Source organism: Eubalaena glacialis, chromosome 10, assembly GCF_028564815.1.
Source record: "Eubalaena glacialis isolate mEubGla1 chromosome 10, mEubGla1.1.hap2.+ XY, whole genome shotgun sequence".
NCBI classification, from domain to species: Eukaryota; Metazoa; Chordata; class Mammalia; order Artiodactyla; family Balaenidae; genus Eubalaena; species Eubalaena glacialis.
Genome location: NC_083725.1, coordinates 2700509 through 2721255, shown reverse-complemented (window position 1 = coordinate 2721255; position 20747 = coordinate 2700509). Strand labels below are relative to the sequence as shown.

Below are 20747 nucleotides of genomic sequence, written 5' to 3'. Positions count from 1 at the left end.
TTTTGCTTTAGCAACTTTGGGACAAATTAAAAGTCCTAAACTCTGAAAAAAAAAAAAAAAAAAAAAAGAAGTCAAAGATCTACCAGACTCTGCATCATTTTTTGATTCTTACTGTCATAGGGTCCTGTACATCCGATAATCTGACCCAGTTGCAAAACTCTCTCTAATCTTCTGAACCTTTTTATTACCCTTTGGCCTCTATGATCTGTCACCAGCGAAATCCCTGTGTCCCTGCTCTCTTCTCTGAATGTTCTCCTCAGCTTTTGCTTAATCTGAGACTTGGCTGTTTCCTGGATCATTTCCACTCCTAGAGTCCAATCAGCAGTGGCTGTTTCTCTCCTGTATCCTTGTTGCCATGAGGCCTGAAAGCTGGAGAGGTGTTCTCCTCATTACTTACTGTGGCTTCAGCACATTTCTCTTCCCATCTCTCAGGATACCCAGTTACGTTGACGCACACACCACGTACCCTCAGCCCCTTTCCTGCTGCAGTTTTCTGCTCTCTATCCTGACCAGTCTCCTTCACTCTGGAGCTCCAGGCTGTACCTCCTAGTGTTAATCTTCAAATCCACTTTTATGACTCACGTGTTTCAAACTCTGTCTCCCAAGCGGTGTTCTTGATACCAGCTCCATGTTACCCACTGCCAGCCACCACCAACTTGATTCCCTCCATCTGTCCCCATCTTGGGCATAGACACCGCCATTCATCCAGCTACTCTGTCCAAAAGCCTAATAGATATATTTTTTCTTTGTCTCTTATGCTACATCTAGTCCTTCAATAAATCCTGTGTGTCTTTACTTTTAAGATAGATCCTGGGACTTACCTTGTGGCTCAGTGCTTAAGAATCCGCCTGCCAACGCAGGGGACATGGGTTTGAGCCCTCGTCCGGGAAAATCCCACATGCTGCGGAGCAACTAAGCCCGTGCGCCACAATTAATGAGCCTGCGCTCGAGAGTCCGCAGCCACAACTACTGAGCCCGCGAGCCACAACTGCTGAAGCGCACACGCCTAGAGTTCATGGTCCGCAGAAAGAGAAGCCACCGCAATGAGAGGCCCGCGCACCACAACTAGAGAAAGCCCGCGCGCAGCAGGGAAGACCCCACGCAGCCAAAAGTAAATAAATAAATAAATTTATATTAAAAAAAAAAAAAGATGCATCCTGAAGCGGACCGTTTTCACCATCTGGAACACTATCTCCCTAGTCAAAGCTGCCATCCACCCTTTCCAAGACTGTTCCCGTGGCATCTCATCGGGTCTTCCTGCTTCCACCACGTCTGCTCTCCCAGAGTGCCTCTGTGCCTGGTAGACCACGGTGTCATTCCAGAACATAAACCAAATCACATCACTGTGCTCAAAGCCCTACAGTGGCTTCCAGTTATGTTTAGAATGAAATGCACATAAAAGGCTTTATTACTGGTGTCCGCCTACCTATCAGACACCTTCTGTCCTCCTGCCCTGCTCACGAGGATGTAGCTCACTGAACTTCCCTGTCGTTCTTGAACCCACCAAGTCCATTCTTGCTGAGGACATGCTCCTTCCTCTCCCAGGACACACTGATGCTGTATGATGGCTCCTTCATGCCATTCATGTGTCTGCTCCAATATCCCATCCTCAGAGAGGACCTTCCAGACCATGCTGTTTGAAATAGCCATACCCCAGCCCTACATCACTCCATCCCCCTACCTAGCTTCAGCTTTCTCCATAGCCCTTAACACTTAGGAAATTCTGTTATTTATTTATCTGATACTTATTTATTGCCTCTTCCACTAAAATGTAAGATCCCCAAGGCCACTGACTTTATTGCTCTCATCTATAGTGGCTAAATTACTGCCTGGAACATGGCGTATATCAAGGAGTATTTTTCGAGTGAATGAAAAGTTCATTAGGAATAATAGTAAGCTGCGAATAGTGAAAACTGTTTATCTTTTGTTGGAAACAGGAGGCTCAGGTGTAGCTCTTTATTGGTCTAGGTTTGGGGGTTCTTACACAGAGCTCAGATGGGGTGTGTGTGATCCAGCCTTGTCTTCTAGGACAGCGAGTGGGACAGGCCTTGCAGAGGGAATCACGGGACAGGGTGACATACTTCATAAAGTCTGCACATGCAGAATCTAAAGGACCTTTAAATTTCCACTTTCACAAGCGGTTTTATAGAAAATCTAATAAACACTTGAAAATCGGGATTAGTTTCTAGCTTAAGGCCTACGAACTTGGGGGGAGGGAAGAAAATGGCAGGTAGGCAGAAATCAGCCTGTGAGCCTGAAATTTAACACAGTATTCAGTGTCCATTATTTTATTTGAAACTTTCTTGATGGAGGGAATTTTCCCTTAAGGCTGTAGAGCACAGTGATTGAGCACAGGGTCTAGGGCGAAACCTCTCTCTGGGTTCCAATCCTGGTTCTGCCACTTTGCAGGTGTGTGACCTTTGGCACCTTGATTGACCTCACTGGGCCTCAGTTTTGTCATTGTTTCAGGGAACTAATAATAGGAGTACTGATCCAGGAGTGAAATCTGGGGCGTTTAGAGCAGTGCCCAGCACTCAGGAAGTATTAGCTTTTTACAGCTGGGGAAGGACAGAGCGTGAAATGTATCTGCCGTGGGCAAATCGTGCTGCTGTGTCCCATGATCCTGGGGCCACTGCCCAGAGACACGTGGAACAAGAATATGGGCACCGGAGCCCAGGCTGGCGATGGTTGGTGCAGATTCTGCAGCTACAGGGGCATCTTGGTAGAGGAGGATTTTGAAAAGTCTTGGTAAGTTTCATTGTTTTTGGAACGTGAGCAGCGGTCTAAGGCTACGGTGATCTGAGTTTGTTTGTTTTTTTTTTGACCGTGCCGCTTGCCTGTGGGATCTTAGTTCCCCAACCGCGGATTGAACCTGCACCCACGGCGGTGAGAGCGCAGAGCCCTAACCACTGGACCACCAGGGAATTCCCCTAGGGTGACCTGAGTTTTAGTCCTGGCTCTGTCACAACCCACCATGGGATGCTGCTAAGAAAAAAGCGAACCCAGCCCCCGTTTCCCACGTGGGGAATGAGAACAGGATCCATTCTGCTCTGTTCAGTTCCTTACATCTGAGGAAGAGATTCTTAGCTGTTCAAAAATATATAAGTTGTTTATCCACGTCCTGGCCTAAAGCTTGGTTGCATTTCCCAGCCTCTTTTGAATTTAGGTGTGGTCATGTGACAGAGTTCTACCCAAAGGAAGGTGAGCAAAAGTTCTGTTGGATTGGCCCCTAAAAAGCTCCCATGTGAGATACTTCAGGCTCTTTCTCCTTACGCCATCTGGATGTTGATGCCCCAAATTACCTTGGAAACCGTGTCCCATTTGGCACATGTTTCGTGAGCGGAGTCACTGAATGTCCGCACAGAGAGGGCTTCGGCCCCCGCCCTGCCAGCTGACCGGCAACCTCGTTCCTTAGATTATTGCATGAAGGAAAAATACACTAAAATACACTTCCTTTGTGATAAGCTTCTGCGATTCTGGAGTTTATTTGTTACAGTAGCTAGCATAACCCTATCTAATCCAGTACAACTATTATAATTCATATTGTCTGATTTCAGCTGCATAGAAATACACAGATATATTTTTGAATCCAAACTTAAGCACTTATTAAAATTTCTTGGCGAGGCTTTTGGTGGCTTTTGCATGTGTCTGAAAGTAGGAACTATGGCCTTTTCAGACTGAAGCCTCAAATGTTTGATTTCCATTTGCTTCAGTCTTTACATCTCTGAACCAAGTAAAAATGTCTGCTGTACTCTACAAGTACGTGGAAACCAGTGACAAAGACAAGTTCTACCTTGAAGTAAATTAGCACATGTCCATAATGGCTACAATTCCAGACATGCTGTAATTAGTGAAAATACCTCTCAGATGACAAATTGCTCATTAATGGCTGGAGGTGTCTTATTTAGTATAACCTTTTGTGCTAGAGATATTCTAACATTCAGTGTTTTAACTGACACACAGAAAAGAGGCAGATGGGATGATTTGTAGGCTTGTTCTTTAAAATGTTGAAGAAAAAGGAGAGAAACCACTGTCAAAGGGCAGATTTCCGAAGAGCAGTCAGGTGGTGGAGCCGTCACCTGTGGCTTTGGGGAAAGAGGAAAGGGAGGAGGGAAAGGACTTGTGTGGGTGGGTCCTCAGGGAACAGAGGCATGCAGAGAGCAGGATGTGAAGTGGCTCTGTTCCACAATTTTGGGGTACGGGGAGCGGGATCTTTTTGTTTTCCTTGTTGTTTCAGGATGATACACGGTGCCTGGCACATAATAGGAGCTTCCTGTATTTGTACTGTATCCATGTTTCGCTTCGGCACCGCTGACTGCGCATCTGGTATGGGCCAGGCACTGTTCTAGGCCCCAGTTCCTCTCCCCACAGAGCTATCTTTACAAAGGGAGACGGGGCTGCAGATTGCATGCAGTGAATGAGCGTCATCTTCTCTCAGCCTGCAACTTGCACAGACCGCTTAGGAACAGGTGCCCTTCCTCCAGCCTGACTCATTCACTAGGGCTCCTGTTTGGAGAGACAGACCTGCAGGAATTCAATCCCCCTCCACCTGGGGCTCTTGATCAGGGCACGACCTGCACAACTGTACCTAATGGGTACCAGCTGCCAGTACACAAATAAGGAGACAAACAGTATGCCGCGTGGTGAGAAGTTAAATATGGGTAAGAGGCAGGATGACCTGGGGTATAGGGACAGGGGCGTTTGCAGGGCGGCCCAGGGCATGATAGTGGGGACAGCCCTGCAGGGATCAGCAGGAAACACATTCTAGGCAGAGGAATCAGCAAGTGTCAGTGACCTAGTAAAGGAAGAACAGGGCGAGAAAAGACGGATTTAGGAGCTTGAGTGTCTGCAGGAACTAATCAGAATGCAGGGGCACATGATGAAAGCAGCTCCAATTTTAGGGGATGAGAAATAAATAAAATCCCACATAAACAAGGCCAGCACCTGCGTCGATGCTATTTGCTGCGTGGAGTTTCCGTGTGGAGTCTCTCCAGGCTCTCGCTCCTTCGTGGTTGTGTGGCAGCCGGTACTCGGTGCCTAGTCACCGCCTAGTGTTTTCTAACTGAAATGTTTTTCTTGGGTCCGTTATTCTTTGTCATTTTCATTTATCACATGCGAAAATTATAAACATTTAAAATCTGCCCAATATACGATTTGATGTCTTACCTGTTGCCGTTTCCAGGATATTACATTGTGAAATTAAGCTGGTGTTTCACCACCGTGTGTGGATGTGCGTACGTATAGCAGACACATATTTGGAATTAATGGACTCGTAGAAATCAGAGATGGATTAGGCCTAATGAGCTGTTGAGAAGAATTATTTAGCACATACTTCATATCTCTGTTCAGTAATCAAACCTACACACTGTGTATGTTAAGGAGGCGAGGTCTTTACATTTTTTGTCTCCTTGGATCATCTCTGTTTATGCCTGAAAATTTCACATTGCACCCCTAGAGCATTTTGAACCAACTTCGTTAAGCATCCAGTTTGACATTTCCCTGCCCTTAGGGTGATCTTTGGTATTGAAATAAATAGTTGCTTTGCTTGTTACCATTAATACGGGATAGTGATTGGTGCCAGGCTCCAAGGAGCCCCCTGGGATGCTGGGCTGGCTCAGACCAGGTGGTGGGAGTCGTCAGAGGCCCAGTCCTGCCCCATCCCCAGACAATTCTAGTCTTCAGGAGAGACGGGCCTGACCTTCCAGTGTGCCGGCCGGAAGACTTGGAGAGTTAGCGTAGATGAGAGGTTTAGATATATAATTTTTTGAATTTTTATCCAAACCAGATGATTTCCCTGCTGCTTTCTGTTTTCACCTAAGGTGTATTAGAGCTGGTGCCCGTCCTGCTAGACGAAGTGCACTGGCTGTTGCCCCCTCTGGTTTATACTCTCCCTTCAAGCCTACATTTTCAACAGATCTTCAAAATCCTATTCACAACATGGTTTTCCCAACTAACAAAAAGGAAAGAGGAATGAAAGGTGGACCACTTAATAGTATAGAATTTGACCCCGAGAAGGACCGACTTTTTGAAGCTGTAACAGAGACATGAAATCATAGGACTTAAAGGAGATGGGTTAACACAGGTCAGCTTCCAATAGCTGGATGCCTGCCCTGTGGATTTTCTTTATAACTTGGTTAGATATCATAGACAAATGCAGATCCTAAACATATATCCTACTCAGTTCTTGATCATCTGCATACAACATGCTAATTGAGAATGTGTCATGTAGTGGAAAAAAGATGGACTCCATAGAGGTTTTTGTAAATCAACTATGCTTCAATAAAAAAAATATTGAAAATGAGAAAAAAAGAAAGTTGGACAAAAATGGGGAAACTATAAATGGCAAATAAAATGAACATTACAAATAAAAAAAAAGATGGACTCGGAGTTGGGACAGCTTTGAGCTGGAACTTGATTTGGGAAACTCTTAACATCTCTGAGCCTTTATTTTCTTATCTGTGAAATGGGAATAAATAACACCAGGACCGTGGAGAGTAGGTGCTAATTTGAGACACGCTGGTTGGGGCGGGTCTTTCTGAGATGGGGCCTTTGAGTGAGATCTGACGAAGTGAGGGAGTGAGTGTGTGTACACGTGGGGAGGATATTCTGGGCAGAAACACAGCAAACACCCAGGTGCACAGGTGGGGGCATCCTTGGCTCCAGCAAGCAGGGGAGAGGACGGCAGGGCCAAGGCCAGGCCGCTCGGCTGCGGTGACCACAGGGATCACAGTGACCACTGCCCATTTTGTTCTTAGTATTTTGGAAGCCACTGGAGCAGTTTGATCATTTTGGCTGCTGTATATTAACATGTTTTTTCACTTTTCTGTATTTTATTATTATTTTCCTGTCCCACCCTTGTTCAGTTATAAGTTCTTTAAAAGCAAAGCCCATATTTGACTTGTATCCTTGTGTCAGGGACCAGCCAGGGCCTGCACCTGGCTCAGCGAGGTCCCTGGAGTTCCCAAATCACCTGAGCCTCCTCGTCTTATCAGCACTTACCAGAATGTAGGGAAAAGCTCTTTTCCTGTGTCTCTGTCTTTGGTTAGACTCTAACTGATTCATAAAGTATGAGGGCGCTTCCATCTCTTACATTGTGAGGATTTCCTTGGTGGAACAAGAAATTCCCCCCGAGAACAAGGCCGCTGGCTTCCTGGGTGAATAAACAGTATGCCATCCCTAGACTTGAATTTTCCTATGTGATCAAGGCCTCGGCCACATCACCAGGCCCCTGTCGCTCACGGTCTTATGATGGTTGCAACTGGTGAAATGTCCTGAAAGAAGGATTTGTAATAAATGCTTCAGCAGAAAGGCCATAAACCTGCTATTCTCACTTTATTATTTTAATTGAAAACATTTTTCCCTACTTATAAAAAATAAATAATTACTGTTCGTTTTGGTTTGTAATTATTGCCTTGGCTGATGTTGGGTTGTTGATTGACCTCACAGTTGCACCGATGGTGTCTTTGGTCTGTATTTTACAATAATACTGCTGAATTGCAGATAAAATGTTAATGAAACATACTCCTATTTTTAAAGGAGATATCTACATATAGTTTCTATCAGAAATGCATTTTGAACTTTTCTATTAATTCTATAATTTCTATTAATTCTGTAATTTGGACTTTATTTTTTATTAATTCTTTATCTAAATTCTTTTCTACTAGAAAGTGGGGATGGGGTTATGGTCCAAGCAGACGGATGTGATGAAGGATGTGCATTACTCTTCACCCTGAGATTGGTCTGTGTTTATTTTGGGGGCCTGCTAGCCCCTCATGCTGGGCCTGGCTTATGACAGGCCCTTAGTAAAGGTTTGATAAAATGTTTACTTGAGTAGTGCAATATTTTAAGTATCCTGGGAGCCAAAGATGGATTATTTTCCTTTTTATTGTGAAATATTTTATACATCAATGTGTATGTAGTGTATCTGTATATAAATACGTTACAAATTGGTCACCTGTGTGCCCTCCCCCTACTCTTCCATCACCTGTGAAACCACCTATGTTCCCACTATGTTATACCCTGTGTCTGAGGAGCTGACCACAGCCCTGAACTTTTTGATCATTTCCTTCTTTTTTTTAAGAGTTTTACCAAATATAAGTATCCTTAAACAGTATATTGTTTTGGATATAGTTTTGTTTTTTTTTCTTTATGTAAAAATAAATTTTATTTATTATCCTGCAAGTGTTCTTCATTTAACATTAGGTACTTTTTTTTCTTTTAAAATTTATTTATTTTTGGTCTTTCATGACATTAACAATTCTGACCCAATCAGTTTTTGTTGTTGTTGTTGTTTTAATTGGGGTATAGCTGCTTTACAATGGTGTGTCAGTTTCCGCTGTACAGCAAAGTGAATCAGCTATGTGTATACATATATCCCCTCCCTCTTACACCTCCTTCCCCCCCCCTCCATCCCACCCATCTAGGTCACCACAGAGCACCGAGCTGAGCTCCCTGTGCTATACAGCAGGTTCCCACTAGCCATCTATTCTACACATGGTAGTGTATTTATGTCAAACCTAATCTCCCAATTCATTCCCCCTTTCCCCCCACCACCCATGTCCACACGTCCGTTGTCTACATCTGCGTCTCTATTCCTGCCCTGCAAGTAGGTTCATCTGTACCATATTTCTACATTCTGCGTATATGCGTTAATATACGATATTTGTTTTTCTCTTTCTGACTTACTTCACTCTGTATGACAGATTCTAGGTCCATCCACTTCTCTACAAATGACCCAGTTTCGTTCCTTTTTATGGCTGAGTAATATTCCATTGTATATATGAATCACATCTTCTTTTATCTTTCTAATAATTTGAAATTAATATAATCTGAGTGTGAATAAAGGCAGACCTCTAAGTCATTTCAGATAATTAACTGGTCTATAATTCATCAGTCAAAAATGGTTCAGAGCCCTGGAACGGGAGTGTGTGTGCACACAAATGCCTGCTAAAAATAATAAACACTGAAAGGCCCTCCTACCAACACAATAATGCTCATAAAGCTTCTGGGTCATGGAATTATGAGTGACCTTGATTTTCTTCTTGTGTTTTCTATTTTTATTAGATTTTTAAAAATCAAGTTTTAGTTTTCCAAAATTGGAAAGAGGCCAATGTTATAAAATCTAATAAAAGTAAAAATAGCCTACCTTTTGAATCCAAGTCGCCACGTCTGGGTCATAGAACTTTTTGCACACATGCTCCCTTGTGTGGGGCGTTGCTAAGCCCCGTGTGGGCCTTAAGGATAAATAGGGCGCAGTTCCTGCCCTCACCAAGCCTCCAGTCTGGCCAGGTAGGGGAGGCTTCAGAACTAGGACCTCAGAAAGAGGTTGAGAAGGATCCCACTGCTGGTCTGGGAGCCACTTGTGATGTAGGATGTGGGAGGGGTGGGTTGGAGGAGCCCGGAAGGGGACTCAGGACTTTGGGGTGGAGGCAGGGAGGGACTGTGGGTGGCTGGGCTGCCGAGGCCAGAAGGTGACACTGGCCTGGAGCAGCAGGAGGTCACTCTCTGAAGCTGGCCCGTTCCTAGAGGGGGAGGGACTTGACCCATTTCAAATCTGAGCCTCGAGCAGTCGGGGTCTGTCAGGATGTAGACCGAGCAGTGGATGATCTGCGTGGCCAGGTCACGCTGGATTAACTCAGTAGGTACCTGTCGTCTGCCGGCATGTGCCAGGCAGAGCTCTAGCCACTGTGGAATTTACTGGTTAACAAACCAGTCCCTGCCCTCATGGAACTTCCTTCTGGGAGAAACACAAAAACGCACAGAAACAAAATACATACAACAGATGGAATCCATTCATTGTTGCTGCAGGCTTCGGAGACGATTGGAGAGTGTGGGGAGATGGGGAAGGGGGTGAAGGCCATGATTTCAGGTAGGACGTCAGACGAGGCCTGTGGGGTTAGTCTTCGCTTATCTGTATTTTTTTCTCAGTGGTTCACTTTGTGTTTTTTTATTGAAGTAGAGTTGATTGACAATGTTGTGTTGGTTTCAGGTGTACAGCAAAGTGATTCAGTTATACATGTCTATTCCTTTTCAGAATCTTTTCCCATATCGGTTATGACAAAATATTGAATGTAGTTCTCTGTGATATATAGTAGATCGTTATTGCTTATCTATTTTATATATAATAGTGTGTATATGTTAATCCCAAATTCCTAATTTGTCCCTCCAAATAGACCCACAGACACAGAAAACAAACTTATACTTACCTGTATATTTTAAATTGTCAGCGAAAACACATTATTTTGACATCAGAAGAAACGCAATAGGAAAAAAAGGTTAAAGAGACCAGTTTAAGGCAATATGTATTTTTGAGGGAAGGGGATTGTGTGTGTGTATCAGAAATGTGTTGCAGCGTCTAAACCTCTCTGCAGCCACAATGCTGATCTTCATTTGTCAGCCAGGTTCTTCTCCTCCCTTCATTTCCGCTGCCAGAAAGACTGAGAAATGGAATCGCTTTGTCCGGCTTCATCACGGAAACCCTGTCTCTGATCCACAGAAGAGGAATAACGAGATGGTGGTGATTATGTCATTATTCACCACTTCATGAGCCTACGCTTCTCATCTGTGGGTGGGTGCTGCAGAGAACAGGCTGAGGATATACACCTGCCCTCAGGAGGCTTTCTGGAAGCTTCTGAAGCCGGGTCTGAGCCAGTGCAGACCCAGGGGCTGTCCAGTCAATCCTCAGGGCAACTTTTAGCCCAAGGGACTTTGGATCCAAATTGCATGGGGCAGGTTAATTGCTGGGACAGCCATAGCCTCTTGGCAGCAATGGCTGGTGAAGAAGGCTGAAGTCCTACATAGATAAACCAACAAGCAGATAAAGGCATTCATAAGTGGATGGGGGAACGGAACCGGAGCTGTGAGTACCCGCCAGATCAAGAAATGTCAGCTTTCCTCTCAGCTTTTCCTCCACGGCGCCAACTGTCAGTAATTTAACTAACATTTTGTAAATAAATGTGGCACTCGGACAGCTGTCAGCGCGCCTGCTATAAACACTCCTTTTGTCACTGAGAGCTGGCAGGGCCGCGCTGTTTCTCTGCGACTTCAGCGGCCACTGCCAGTTGGCGCCCTGGCCTCGGGCTGTCAGGGGAGGGCCGTGTCCCCATGTCCCCATGTCCCAGTCCCACGTGGCCCCGCTCCTTGACCACACAGCTTCCCTTGGGCTCAGCACTTCCAGTTGTACTTGGCCGATTGGGGAGGCCTCGCACTTCCCTGCCCGTCCTGCATCCCAGGTTAAAACCCAAAGCTGCGGTTTTCCAAACACCTCTGTGTTTTAGGTCGGAATTCCAGGTCCCCGATCCTTTGGTTTCCTCCAGTGGGCTTGCTCATCCTAAGGAAGACACTTATTTATCCAGGTCAGAGATACTGAACTTGCTGGTTTCCACTCCGGCTGCTAGATGATTATTTAATGTTATGCAGCCAGATTCTCCTCGTGCGTTAGTTTCCTCCCGAGCGTATGACAGATGGCTCAGGGCTGTGCGTGGACTCTCCCAGGTCCTATCGCTGATTTTTATTAAGTTAGTGTTTCCCTGTGCCCGGCAGCCCTGGGAGGCTCAGCTCAAGGATTCTTCACCTCCACCCAAGCTAAAGCAGAGGGAGAGGAAGGACCTGTCTTAATGGAAAAGTCCCAGGGGCAATACATCGGGGTTATTGTAGTCTGTGTGATGCAGCTCGGTGAGAATCAGGGTGTACTGGGTAATTAAGTAGGCAGAAGTATGTTTAATAATAATAACAATTCTAGCCAACATTCACGGGAGTCCTTTTGATTTCTGGTCCTGTTCTGTCCCCACGTGCCTTACATGGTACCTCACTTAACACTTGCAGCTGTGTGTTCATCCCTGTTTTACAAATGAGGGTCAGGAGTACAGACACTTTTGTAACCTGCTCAAGGCCTTACGCCTAAAGCCTGGAGGAATGGGGGTTTGATTGCAGACCATTGATTCCGTGGCCTTTGCTGTGGCAACCGTCTTACACGTCCCCATTTGTAGATTCCGTGTGTGCTGGGTATGGAATCACCAATTTTAAAGCAGCTAGGACACCGTAAAATAAACCCCACACTAAAACTAAGGAACCGGCTTTGATCTTTTTCTAATGAAGGAGAAGGCTTTTTATAGTGTTGTGGAAACGCATCAGGGACATTATTCCCTGGAGGATATCGTAGTGTAATACAGAGAGAATTTAGGGGAATGATTAAGAGAATGGACTCCGGTATCAGCTCAGAAATTTACTTACTTAACCTCACTGGTAACATAAGAATAGTAATTAACAGAAACTACCTTGTAGGGATGTCTTAAGGATTAAATAAAATAGTCCGTATAAAGTATTTAGCAGTACTTGGTACAGAGTAAACACTCATTCTCTTGTTGAAATGTTTTTTACATGCATGTGATGGGCCGTGGATTCTGCGGTGAGTAAGAGAGACATAATATGTTCTTGGAGCCTCTGTTCTCATGAGGGAACCAACAGACAGACCTATACAAATACATGAACTACCAGGAAGTGCTATGATCCAGGTCGCCTGGGTGGCTGCTATAGGTTGGTGGGTTAGTGACAGTCTCTCTGAGAGGAGGTGATAGTTGAGCTGAGATCCAAATGGAGAGATGCGTCTGAGAATAGACCACTCCAGGCACGGAGGACGAGCTTCATGTGCTGGAGGAAGAGAAAAGAGACCATTGTGTCTGGAGCAGAGTGGACAATGGGAGGGATATAGGGTGAGGTGGGAGGGGTCAGACGGGCAAGGCTCTGAAAGCCAGGTAGGTAATGGGTTTGGGTCTCATTTCATTATATGAGAGGGTGCCATCAGAGCATTTTAAATAGAGCCATGACATGGCCTGAGTTACTGGGTTACAACACGATGGTGCTGGCTGGCCATTTGGGGAGCGGTTTAAAAGGCTGACGAGTGGAAACCCTGATACCTGTAGAGGTTATGCAGAATCCAGGTGAGGAATGGCAGCAGATTTGACAGTGGTGGAGGTAGTAAAAATTGAGAGACGCTACAGGTATGTTTGCTGGTTAACCAGACTAGGCTGATGGAGTTAGTGTAAGGGTGCTGGTGATTACGATACTTGTACTCTGTGCTACTTTAAACTAACAGAATACTGCGGTTTTGTTGGACTCTCATTATTGTGGTATTTACATGATTAATTACTTACATCTTGAGATGCACCCAGAAAATTATTTGCCATATCAGTACTTTGAATCAAACATGGATGTTCTGATTTAGAAAGCATCACCCCACCTCCCCCTACTTAAAACCCATTCAGGGGCACCTATTTTTTTTTTTTTTACTCCCTTTCCCTACTTTACTTATGAAATTGAAATTGATTTTTTTCTTGTTTATTGGTCATAAATATTTTCCTGAGAGTCGTTTTGTGTCTAAGTCCATATCCAAATTTCCTAATAGAGTCATTTTAGAATTGGACTGGGGTGTGTGTGTGTGTGTGTGTGTGTGTGTGTGTTGTATGATGACCACTGATAATTAAGGAAAATAGAAAGAGGGTATGATAAGGATTTGGTGAGGAGGGGAAGGAGGGGTGGAGAGTTCCCTGCCCTAATTCACCAAATTCCCTCTGCTTACTCCTACTTACTCCCAGGAGCAGATATATTTTCTGTGGACCTGGTTTAGTCTTCCATAGAATAATATATTTTCCTTAGGGTCTCTTTCTCGAGTCTACTTATCTGTAGAGTTTTAGTCCAAGAGGACAGAGGAATCTCAGTCCTGGATGCAAGCCCTGTCTCCTGTAGAACAAAGAACAAAGGCTGTGCAGACGAGGGCTGTGACATAGCTCACTTTTTAATAAAATACTGGCATTCACTGTCATTAATACTGGTATTTTGTTCTTATGTAGAATCAGCATTAAAGTACCAGGATGTTAATTTTGCTCAGGTATTGTAATAACTAGGAGTGGTAAAAAGAGAGGAATCAAGGAAATCATAGCTGTACATGTATATATAGAGCAGATTCTTAAATATCTCATTAACTCCTAAAAGTATCAATATAAAAATTGGTGTTCAGAGTGAAGAACCTGAGACATCAACACTTTAAAATATATTAAATTACATTCAGCACACTTAGTCTCCGGAGGCATTGAAGTGAGCCATATATTTTGAGCAATTTGTCATTAAAGTCGGTTAAAATTAAGGTGATCATTTCAGTGCATATAGAATTAAACTTCAGTTTGTCTCAACATTCATTTATATGGTACATTGCATTTCTCTACATAAAACCAGCAAACCGAGGTGTCACTGGAAAATGCATGTTTCTTATCTCTTAGGTTTGAGTGTCTTTCAAGCAAGTAGTTCCCTTGAGTGTCTTTTTCTCAAGCCTTGGATAGGCTAAATGGTGGGTTATCAAACCACTGGCCAAAGGGAACTGGTTCTCAGGATCAGCCACTGTGCCAGAAAAGAGACCCTACCTGTGATGCATCAATAATGGAACCAAAGAGCACGTAGATCTTATGCAGAATTAATACCAGGATTCATCAGTCACTTCCAAGTACCAGATAGTGTTCCAAGTGCTACGTCTGTCTCATGACGATCTATACCATAGATTCTACTATTATTCCCACTTTATAGGTAAGGAAACTGAGACCCAGAAAAGTTAAATAACAACCCCCTCCCCCAAATGACCAGGTTTCCTTTATAGTCCCAAAGAAGATTCTTGTCCTAGGTCGGAATGAAAAAGTCCAACCTACCTACTATTTTAACTCTTTAGTTTTCAGCTGTGAAAATTAAGAGAAGCAGGAAGAGGGTGCCCGTCTATAACTGTATCCAGCACACCGCCTGTTATTCCTGCAGAAACAGAAGTCCTGCACTTTCACTCAGGAGTTAGAGTCAACAGGTTTCATGTGTTTTTTAAAAATTAATTAATTAATTAAATACTTTTTATTTTTGGCTGCGTTGGGTCTTCGTTGCTGCGCGTGGGCTTTCTCTAGTTGCGGCAAGCGGGGGCTACTCTTTGTTGCGGTGCCCTGGCTTCTCATTGTGGTGGTTTCTCTTGTTGTGGAACATGGGCTCTAGGTGCGCACGGGCTTCAGTAGTTGTGGCTCGCAGGCTCTAGAGCACAGGCTCAGTAGTTGTGGCACGTGGGCTCAGTAGTTGTGGCACGTGGGCTCAGTAGGTGTGGTACGTGGGCTTAGTTGCTCCGTGGCATGTGGGATCTTCCCGGACCAGGGCTCGAACCCGTGTCCCCTGCATTGGCAGGCGGATTCTTAACCACTGCACCACCAGGGAAGTCCTTATGTGTGTGTTTTTTAATACCCTCTTAGCAATCAATTATTCCTTTTAATAAATGCAATGAAAAAGAATCATTATTGGACTAGTCCTTTAAATGAATTAATAATTTATTCTGGCTATTAATGTTTTTTTTTTCATATTCTGTGTGTTATTTCTTGTCCTGTTAGACAGATAAGGCAGGGGGATCAAATGTGAGGCTCGGCAGGCGTCTGTGGAGGGAGCCCTCTCTAACGCGCGGACTGGCAGGGGTCCGTGTTACGTGGGTACCCATGGCAGGCAGGGGGTGTGAGATGCAGTGAGGCTTTCTCATCACTGCAAACAGAATTGAGGTCTTCTGGGTAGTTTCTTGGGCAGAGGTGAATGAAATAGCAAAGGCATTCATGGCTGATGCGGAATTCTTCATCTGAAAGTGACTTCTGGAATCAACTCTGTTCCCATTTCTCTAGTTATAGATTCACCTAGGCAAGGGGATGCTTTTCACTTAATACCATGATAATTGGGTTCTGGGTCTAACTATAGAAATAAATCATAATATCTTTATATCCAACATTCCATTTAGAGAGATGGCCCCGATGTTAGAGTTATAATCAAGGGCATGAGGTGTGGATTAAGGTTATTTCCTAGGGGGTATTCAGCAAAATGTCTCAATGGGCAGAGAAAAGGTGAAATTCTTGTAGGTCGTTCATAGCATGTCCTCTATACTTGACTGCTTTTTGTGTACGATTATTGCAGCAGATCTCAAAATAATGCTGTCCATTATGTCAGGGTGATGATAGGCATCTTGCTGTCAGTTTAGCTGGTACGCATCGTTTCTTCATTCATTTATTCAATGACCTAACACACATTGAGTCCTTACTATGTGCTGGCATTAGTCCAGGTGGTGAGCAATACACAGGTGACCAAGATTCAGTCCTGGCCTTCAGGAAGGCTCACATCTTAGTGGGAAAAGCAGATTATAAACACACAATTAAACAAGGATGGAGAAGAAAAGGAGGCAGTGATGTGATGGAAAATAAGTGGGGCAGCGTGGCCTGGAATGGACTCTGGAGCTGGGAGTCGTTGAACTGAGCCTTGAGGGGTGGGAAGAAGTCAGCCAAGCAGAGAGCCTGGAAGGAAGGACAGAATTATAATGAGGAGCAAACAAGTACTAAGCTTGTGTGGCTGCAACTGTCTTGGCATGTTTGGGGAGGACAGAGGGTGTCATTGTGTCTGAGCACAGTGACAAGAGTGACAGAGCAATAGGAGAAGCCAGGTATCCAGTCAGGCACCAGCTCACGCCCTGCCCTGCTGGCCAGGGAGAAGCCTTTGCATTTTCTCCAGGTGCAACGAGAAGGTTAGAGGTTTTAAGCAAAAGAAAGCCTCGGTCATGTGTCTATTTCTAAAACACCCTGACTGCTCTACATATAATGCAAAGTGGGAGGGGGACAAGGATAAAAGATCACTTTGGAGGTTCTGTGGTCACGCCAGTGAGAGGCAAAGGTGGCAGCTTGGACCAAGGATGTGCTGGTGAATATACAGAAAGGTATTAGATGTGGAAATATGTATTTTGGAGGAGAATTGTAAGGCCTGATGCTGGAATTTGCAATGAGAGAGTAGAAGGAATCAAGGATGACTTGCAGGGGTTTGACTTGAGCACTTGATGGATTGTGATTCTTTTTACCAACATGGACAGGACTGGACAAGACGTAGGTGGGGTTGGGGAGAGGAGGAGGTGAGAGGGCCGTCCAAGGCTTACTCAGTGCAAGATTTAGAACCAAGAGGAGTGTTCAAGTGGATTATGATTGTGGAACTCAGGAAAAAGATGAGAGTTGGGGATATAAATTTGGGAGAGGTCAGCTTATATTTGTTGTCAGAAACTTGAAGCTGGATAAAACCATCAAAATAAGGAGAGGCTGTCGCTTGAATGCAGGATCAAGGATTGGAGCCTGAGAGAGGAGGGGCCAGAAAGTGTACAGAGAGTCAGCAGCCAATCAAGCAGGGAGAAAACCAGGAGAGTGCGGAGTCAAAGGTACAAGAGAAGAAGCTTTTCTAAGGAGGGAGTTACCAAATCTCTGAAAGGCTGCCACAGCCAGCAGTCTGAAAAATGAGAACCTGGAAACACCCATGGGATTGTGTAGTAGGGAAGAACACATCTGACTCCATATTGAAACTGTTTCTTTTACTTTAAACCTTTGTATTCTATTGCTTTTGCTACAAGTTAATCACTCAAAGAATGTTGCCTATAGCCTGAAATATACAGGATAGCCCATTCTCAAGGCTCTGACCTTTAAAGGTATAACACTTTTCCATTCATATACAGATAAAAAGTTGCAGAACAGAGAATAACATTTGTCTTGTTGGAGGTTTATAGGAACACTGTGACCAGACCTGTGGGGACAGTTGCAGGAGCAAAGGATTCTGACACCAAGAAGTTTGCAACAAGCCACCACACCGCCTCCCCTGTTAGTATAAAAGGAGCCTGAATTCTAACTCTGGGAAGATGGTTCTCTAGGACACTAGTCCACCGTATTCTCAGCCTGCTGGCTTTCTGAGTCAAGTCGCTACTCCTGCCCCAACAACTCGTCTCTCGATTTATTGGCCTGTCATGTGGCCATCAGTACGAGCTTGGGCTCAGTAACAACTGGGTAAGACGAAGGCTTGGTGATCTTGGCAATAGGGATTTCAGATGAGTGGCAGGGCAGGGGCACAAAACCAGGTGGTGGTAATTGGAGAGGTGAATCAAATAAAAATTACTGTGTGTTTGTGTATGTGTTTAGACACATGCTAACTAGAGTCTGATTGCATGCTGATGAGAAGGTTCCAGTAGAGATGCAAGAGGGCAGAGATGACAGGTGGAGCGAAAGTAGGGGGCAGACCTTTGTAAGAAGCAAGGGCACACTCTCGGTTGACAGTACTTCTGGTGCTTGCTTCCTAATTTCTTCTTCTCTCATAACCCCCCTCCCCCATTCCTGTAAACTGCTCAGCTGGGACAATTTCACTACATATTTTCACAAATTTTCCAATGAGATTGTTGAGAGTATGAGGAATTTAACATACAAAGTGGATTTTCAAGATTCCTCTTTTACTCCCTTGAATGAATGTTATGATGTTTTGTGGACATATGGGCAAATTAAGAAAGTAAGAGGGATGGGTACCAGATTGCAGTAGGAGGGGTGTATTTAAGTGACAGTAGATGTGTGAGGATAATGGAGTCCTCCCTCTGTGTCTGCAGATGCAGGGCCTGTGGATATGGAGGGCTGATGAAGGGATTTGAGCATCCTTGGATTATGGTATCTGTGGAGGTCCTAGAACCAATCCCCCACAGGTACTGAGGGGTGACTGTATCAAGTTTGATTTGAGTAGACCCACCATGGGCTACTTCATTACCCTTAAGACTTTCACCTGTATCTTCTCTCTTGTCTGAGTAGTTTGTTCTACAGATGTGAGCTGAACCAGAAGAAATCTGTTTCAAACTGTGTGTAGAACATCTCACTTCAGAGAACCTTCCTCACTGATTTTAGCTTCATTGTAGGTGATCCCAACTTGGGATGGACAATTCTGAAGAGATCTGATTTGTCTTATATTCAGTCTCCAAGGTGAACCTTACCAGACACAGGTTAATTGTGGTTTCTTATTTTCACTTTTGACCTAATGCAAAGTGCCACCTGCAGCTCCTGTGCAGTTATACTGTTGTATAATATAATCTATAATATAATATCTATATAATATAATGGCATAGCAACACAATATTGTCAGCTGTTCCCAGGAATGGTTGATTGTGGAGGAAAGGGTGTGGGGAATGCTTGTTGGAGATCAAACAAGTAAAAACATTAATTGGTGTAATTTACTGGATAAGTAAAGTTTACTGGATAGGGGTCTGTGTTTACTTGGTTGTCCCAAGTGTTTCACAAATAACACAAAGTATACACGTGAGTAGATTTCCATGCACAATGCACATACTGTTGCCTACCATTCCATTATTGGGGAGCACCTTACAGGGTTCACTGATTTGAGTCTCAGATGTGACAGACACTTTTGTTGCAAATGATTGTCCCAAAGCTTTCAGGAATGTTTCCTTATTTTATCTCTTTAAATAACTCTTTGTGATTTTCAGGGACAGAATGTCCTCTTTCTGATTCTGGGTAAGTTTAGTGGAATATTTGAGCACCTACCACCAGGCACAGTATTAATCACCCAACTAATGTTAAGTGTGGAAGAGAGATTTGTTGCTGAATCTTGCATGTTACCTGAATGTTGCTACATCCTTGAAATGTGAAAATTTTTAAAATAAATTGACCAACCTTATTTTGGTGACATAATCAGTTTACGAGTTGACATGGTGATTTTTTTAAAAAATGTCATTTATGAATATGGATGCAAGTTACCAAAATATTTTATCAAAGTGAGCCCTTCCCACCAAATACATTAAAACTTTCTTTTTAAGTGATTCTATTGACCAGAAGGATAAGGTCGTACGACACTGTGAACACAGCATGTGGACGGGTTCAGGGGTAGAGGGGCGGAAGACGGTAGAGGATAAAAAGAGGAGGGGCACATTTTACAGTTTCTCACACATCGATCGTATTTGTATTTACATATTTTTTAAAGGGCAGTGAATCCATCTTTTTCATTTATCCGTCTTCATAAATCCGTCGCTCTGATTCCACTCTCACTGTCTGGCACTTTTCCATTTCGTATTTGTGGGCAGAGTAGAAACTCATTAGCCCGGAGCTGGGGCTGCATCCCTGACCCCTTCTCTCCTTCCGGCCGCGGCCCCTTTGGGGAGTCAGAAGAGCACACGGAAAAGAGCCCAGGGATACGGATTCGGATCCTGTCTCTAACCTCTAATCAGCAGTGACCTGGGATCCGAACCCAAGCCTCGCTGGGTCCTGTGTCCCTGCTCTGTTTCACTAAACCATTCTGGGTCCCCAAACTGGACATGGGCTAATGGGTTCTTGCATCTGGGTGGTGCTTTCCAGGCTGTGAAGCATTTCCTCATAGTCTCCTTACGTATCTCTCTTCCCCAAGACTCTAAGCACCTGGAGGGCAGGGAGTGTGTGTCTGATGTCTGCATCTCCGGAGTTTGGCAGGGCTCCTGGCCCACAACATTGTGGAAGAGAGGCAGGTAAAGGAAGGATGGACTTTTATTTCCCTCCTACCACGAGCCTGAGAGGTGTCAGGAGGATTGGGATGAGGCTTGCCGAGCACCTAACGCAGCTCAATGAACACAGGTTCTTATTGTTATTAGTGGGGACCAGGTATGATTCACTTGGAGTGATCAAAACAAAACCAAAAAACCGGCATAATGGATTTGAGCTCTCAACCCGGTTCTTGTGTTTCCACTTGACTTCAGTGCCCTTCAATCTAAGTGAAGTGTAGATCTATTCACATGGGCAGGTGTTGGCTGCATAGTAATCCACATTAAGGAGCACACTTATAGTTACTGAACATCATGCCATATTATATAACTGATTTTCCTTCCTCTACTGGCTTCTTTTTTTCCGCATCTTCTCCTCCCTTCTGCAGACATTTAT

At 44.3% G+C, this 20747-nt stretch overlaps 1 protein-coding gene across 4 annotated transcripts in view; it reads left to right on the top strand.

Annotated features, from left to right (window-relative positions):
• The window catches only part of NTM (neurotrimin), a 400089-nt gene that overhangs the window by 12533 nt on the left and 366809 nt on the right, over window positions 1–20747 (top strand). The window lies entirely within an intron of this gene.